Source organism: Lactuca sativa, chromosome 8, assembly GCF_002870075.4.
Source record: "Lactuca sativa cultivar Salinas chromosome 8, Lsat_Salinas_v11, whole genome shotgun sequence".
NCBI lineage: Eukaryota > Viridiplantae > Streptophyta > Magnoliopsida > Asterales > Asteraceae > Lactuca > Lactuca sativa.
In genome coordinates this window covers 315,472,934-315,479,195 of record NC_056630.2, presented here as the reverse complement: position 1 = coordinate 315,479,195, position 6,262 = coordinate 315,472,934, and positions in this window count along the sequence as shown.

Here is a 6,262-nt window from a genome sequence, read left to right as displayed (position 1 = left end):
TAAATGCTTAGTGAGTTCCCCAAAATACCACATACAATGCATACACCACTCAAGGCTAATACTCTACAATACCTTCCGATCAATGTGTCTCAGCGGACTTCCGTCCCATAATCCCTGTAAAGGTTTCGGTCCCACTTCTCTGACCTTCCGGTCCGAATCATCTTAACCTTCGGGCCCATACACTGTTGACCTTCCGGTCCATATGTTCTTGAGCTTCCGGTCCATATCATAATACTCATAACATAACATAGCACATACATATCATAAAACAGCACACATCACATACTCATCATGGCACATAAGACCTTCTGGTCACACATAATTACCACTCTAGGTAAGGTATAGTGAGAAGACTCACCTCACATGATGTCTAGTAAACCTTCTGGCTTGATAACCTCGATCGAGCATCCGCCTAACACATAAGGAAAACATTTCTAATTAATACATCCTCTTGTCCTCATCTCCATGGAATGGGTAGAAGACCATTCCACCCCTCCCTGACCTCCCTTGAATTAGTTTGACCAAATCCCTAAGGTCAACTGAAGTCAACTCTAGTCAATGGTCACACTTTGACTAGACTCGTCAAATGTACCCGGGCAACTCGGTGAGTCCATGCGTGTCCTCTGAATCCTCCTAAGGCCTCACTCGACTCATCGAGTTAACCTTTCACTCGATGGGTTACCACTGGTCATGAATCGCGGGGCAACCCGACTCGACTCGTCGAGTCCTCTTACGGACTCGGTGAGTTCCCTCCATGGCAACACTCAAATGACCTTCTGAGGTCAGATTTGTATATCTAACTTATAGATCTAACCTTCTAACACCCAATAATCACATAAAGGTCCAGTCTTTATACTCATGCAACACATATATAGATCTAGATGTTGAAATAGCTCTAAAGATGGCATCCTAGATTCATAACTCCAATGGAACTGCAAAAAGATGGAAGACTGGGACTCTTTGGTCCTCTTAAGGTCCATATCTAATACTTCTTCAACATTGGGACCACATACGCATCATATACTATCGAATAAAGGGTAAAGAAAACCCTAGATTTAAGGATTCTACACAAAACAGAAGGAAGGGGCGAAATACTACCTCAGAATGTAGATCCTTGCTTGCATGTCTCAGAATAACAATCTCCTTTGGTCCTTCTAGCTGGATCCCTTCTCTTCCTTTGCAAAATCACGTCAAAATTACTTGATTTCATCATAAGAACTCTCCTTTGGCTAAAATGGCGATTTTGGGTTTCTCACAGGATATATGAGGCGCATCCAAGGTCATAAGTTCCTTTAAATAAGCTCCAACCCCAGAACTTAGGGTTTTCTCTACCCAGTACCAACTCGATGAGTCCATACTTGGACTCGTCGAGTCCGCTCATTAAATCCACGTGATCAACTCGACATGACTCGGTGAGTTAGACCTTGACTCGTCGACTCCCACCTAAATCCTCAAAATTGAAACACGAACTATCATACCCAAAATTTCGGATGTTACACAACTAGTCCATCCACAGAAAGGATTTGGTGGTCCTTACACCGTGACTCGCCGAGTCCTAAGAACAACTTGTCGAGTCCATCCTTGCCCAACACTATACAATCGACTAAGATGGGCCTTAACACCTCAAAACCATATGTCTGGCCCCTAATGTCCATTTCATATGTAAAGCTCCAAACTTGGTGCACATGCATGGGGGCTTTGGCTCAAAAAGCCATAAAAGGTGACCTTCAAGATGCATGGGGCTCTCATTGCCATAAATTTGGCACCTTCATTCCATGAGGCCCTTCTAATGACTCAGATCTGAAGTCAAGACTCCATATAACACTCCACAAATCCGAAAATAGCTTGGAAAGCCCTAAATGTGCCCAAAATCCAAGTTTAAAGAAGAATAAACACATAGAAGACCAAGATAGGGGCATTTTAGCTTGATTGAGCTGAAAATGGAACTAGATCTCTGAATCTCTAAGCCCCAACTCGAACTCTCAAGATTCTTTCTTCTTCTCAAGCTTCACAAACCACCAAATGTACAAAAATGGCCTTAGAACACACAAAAATGGCTAGGGTTTCGATAGACAACTTTCTGGGAGTGATAAGGGAGATGGAGTCTGAGATAAGGTGTTTAAATATGGTGCAAACCCTCATATTTAGGGTTTCACTCAACCAGCACCTACTCGCCAAGTAAGTCCCCTGACTTATTGAGTAGGTTACTTAAATAGTCCGCGGGTCACAACTCTACTCGACGAGTTGGGCCCCCAACTCGTCGAGTCCCAGAGAAAAACACAAAATACTTGAATAATAGGCATACCAGGAATCATGTGTTACAAATATCCCCCACTTATCTTAGACTTCGTCCTCGAAGTCTGTTGCTCGATCCTAAAAAAGCCCGGGGTAATGCTCCCTCATCTCGTCCTCCGGCTCCCAGGTCCATTCCGAGCCCTTGCGGTGCTGCCACTGCACATTTACCAGCTCCACCCTCTTATTTCTCAGATCACTTGACTTCCTATCTAGGATTGCCACTGGATTGTTGAATAACCTCTAGAGTTACCATTGTTGAATTGTCCATCGGACATTTCCGCAACTTGGAGCCGTGAAAAGTGCTATGAATCTGACTGAGTTCGGCTGGCAGATCCAACCTATATGCTACCTTGCCCACCCGGGCCATAACCCTGAAGGGTCCTATATACCTTTGGTGACACCAGCCTATATGCTACCCCGCTTCCTGAACCAAATGATGCCCTTCCAAGGTGACACCTTCAGGAGCACCATATCCCCGACCTGAAACTCCAGGTCTGACCGCCGCATGTCGGCATAACTTTTTTGCCGACTCTGAGCAGTCTGAAGCCTGCTTCAAACCTGCTGGATCTTCTTCGTAGTCTTGAGTACCACGTTGGTACTCCCCATGACCCACTCCCCAGCATATCAGAGTCCTGCACTTCCTCCCATACAACATCTCAAAAGGAGGACGGTCGATACTCGCATGATAGATATTGTTATAAGAGAACTCAACAAACAGAAGGTAAGTATCCTAACTACCTCTGAAGTCTAAAACACACGCCCGCAACATATCCTCCAGAGTCCGGATGGTCCGCTCACTCTGACCATCTGTCTGCGGGTGAAAGGCGGTGCTAAAATGCAGTCGAATACCCAACTCGTCATGAAACTTCTTCCAAAACCAGGAAGTGAACCGCACGTCCCTGTCCGAAATCACTGAAAACTGGCACCCCAAGTTGTGCCACTACCTCCCTGATATAGATATCGACCAACTTTTCGGCTGAAATACTCTCCTGAATCAGAATAAAATCAGTGCTCTTGGTCAATCGATCCACGATGACCCAAATCGAATCCACTAATCGCGCAGTCCTGGGAACAATCGAAATGAAGTCCATAGTAATATCCTTCCACTTCCACAGCGGGATATCCAACGGTTGGACCTTTCCATGAGGTCTCAGGTGCTCATCCTTGACCTTGCTGCAGGTCATGCACCTTTCCACAAACCAAGCTATGTCCCTCTTCATACAGGGCCACAAATAATCGAGATGAAGATCCCTGTACATCTTCGTCTCCCCGGGATGGATAGAGAACCTGGATTTGTGCGCCTCTGCCACTAATACCTGGTTCATACCCCCATGATAAGGGACCCACACCCTACGATGAAGAGTCAACAATCCCCAACTATCATAGTCGAAAGAGGAAACCTGACCCACAGTTCGCTCACTCTTTCGATGTTCCTCCTTCATGGCTTCCTGCTGGGCCTCCCGAATCTGCTCCAAAAACGGAGTCACAACTATCATCCTCATACAGATGTCCATGATCGGAGCTGCCTTGCAGCTAAGCGCATCGGCCACGACATTAGCCTTCCCCGAGTGGTAGAGGATCTCACAATCATAATCCTTCACCACATCAAGGCATCGACTTTGCCTCATATTCAGATTTGGCTGGTCCATGAGATACCTCAGACTCTTGTGGTCCGTGTAAATGGTACAACAAACCCCATTGAGGTAAATGGCACCAAATATTGAGGGCAAAAACAACAGACCTCGGCTCTAAATCGTGTTTCGGATAATTCGCCTCGTGAGGCTTCAGTTGCTTCGAAGCGTAAGCTATAACATGCCCCCTCTACATCAATACCACGCCCAAACCCGAGATGGACGCATTATAGTATACAACAAAATTCTCCATGCCCTCCAATAGTGTTAAGATTGGCGCCTCACACAATATTTGTCTCGATGTCTCAAACGCATCCTGCTGATCAGTCCCCCAACAAAAGACCACGAATTTCCTCATCAACTGGGTCTGGGGCACAACTATCTTGGAGAAGTCCTGAATGAATCTTCGATAGTAGCCTGCCAGTCCCAGAAAGCTCTGAATCTCAGATGGAGACCTCGGAACCTCCCACCTCATCAAGGCCTCCACCTTAGCCGGATCAACCGAAATCCTGTCCTGGTTGACAAGGTGCCCAAGAAACTGCACCTCGATCAACCAGAACTCACACTTGGAGAACTTAGCATACAAGTCCTTCTTCCTCAAAGTATCCAAAACCTCTCTCAAGTGCTCCTCATGCTGCTCTCGCATCTTGGAATAAACCAAGATGTCATCGATGAAAACTATCACAGACCATCCAACATTGGTCTACACATGCGGTTCATGAGATCCAAGAACGCGGCAGGGGCATTGATGAGCCCGAAAGGGATCACCACGAACTCATAATGGCCATAACGCATCCGAAAAGCAGTCTTCTGCACATCCTCCTCTTTGACCCTCATTTGATGATACCCTGAATGCAAATCAATCATGGAAAACCAAGATGCTCCCTATAGCTGGTCAAAGAGGTCATCGATCCTCGCAAGTGGATGACGATTCGTCACCGTTACCTTATTTAGCTCCAGATAGTCTATAGACATCCGATGCGACCCATCATTATTCTTCACGAATAGAATTGGGGCTCCCCAGGGGGAACTGCTCGGTCTAATGAATCCCTTGTCTAATAACTCCTGCAGTTGTGTAGAGAACTCCTGCATATTAGGAGGAGCCAACCGATACGGTTCCTTGGCTATCGGAGCCACACCAAGGACTAGGTCAATCCTGAACTCTACCTGCCTCTCCGGAGGTATCCCACGCAACTCTTTGGGAAATACATCTGCCTCCCGTACCATAACATCTCCCACCGTCGCCTTACCCGCCTCTCGTACGACAGGCACATCGCCCACCATCGCCTTACCTACCTCCCGGGTATCCATAACATAGGCGAAAAATCCTACGCAACCCTGCTGAAGGTAACGCCTAGCTCTTACTGCTGAACATAAAGCTGGTCCTTGCTGTGGCCTCTAGCCCTGAATCACCAACTCTCCCTCACTTGGCGTCCTGATCCGCACCAACTGCTGCGTGCAGTCAATCACTGCCACATTAGGGCTTAGTCAATCCATACCAATAATAACCTTGTTCCCCCACAAAGGTATGGGAACTAGATCTACTAGGTAACGCTCCTCAAACAGCCTCAAAACGCAATCTCGATAGACTTCTAATGCTCGCACTGACTGGTTGTCCGGAATCTCGACCTCTGGAGGGTAATCCAACATGCCCGAGGACTCAGGAAACTTCTTGCTAAGTGCACGAGAGACAAACGATTGGGTAGCACCCGCATCAACCAATACCTGAACTACGATACCATTCACTTGGAACGATCATAAACAGAGCACATACATAACATATCAAAATCACAGCGACATAACATAAAAGAATAAGAAAGAAATTGTACCCATCACCACATTGGGTGCAGTGCATGCCTCCTTGGCTGTCAACTGAAATGCTCGGCTTTGCAACACTGGAGCCTCTACCTTGGCCTTCCGGCCATCTGTAACCTGTGCTGACGCTGGGGTCGGGGCCGCCATTGGCGCTGCTGTTGTCGCTGCTTTTAATCTAGGGCAGTTGGCCTTCTTATGGCCCGTCTGATTGCAGTGGAAGCAAATTAGGTATGACATCCGCACTGTGGGGCGGGGGCAGTACAATCCCAACTAAAGTGCCCCTTCTTGTCGCACTTGTAGCAGCCCAACGAACCCGCTCTATAAGCTCCCACATGCGGCCTGCCACATATCCTGCAGCGGCTTTGGCCCGGCTGGCCCTTCGACCTAACGTTAGACCCCTTGGGTTCCTTACCTGACACCCCTATCACCTGCTCAGTCTTTGCTTTCCTCTTCATGCCGTGCTCCAAATTAAGCTCCCTCTCCCGCGCCCTAGCAATCATGGACTCTAGGGTCGGGCAGGC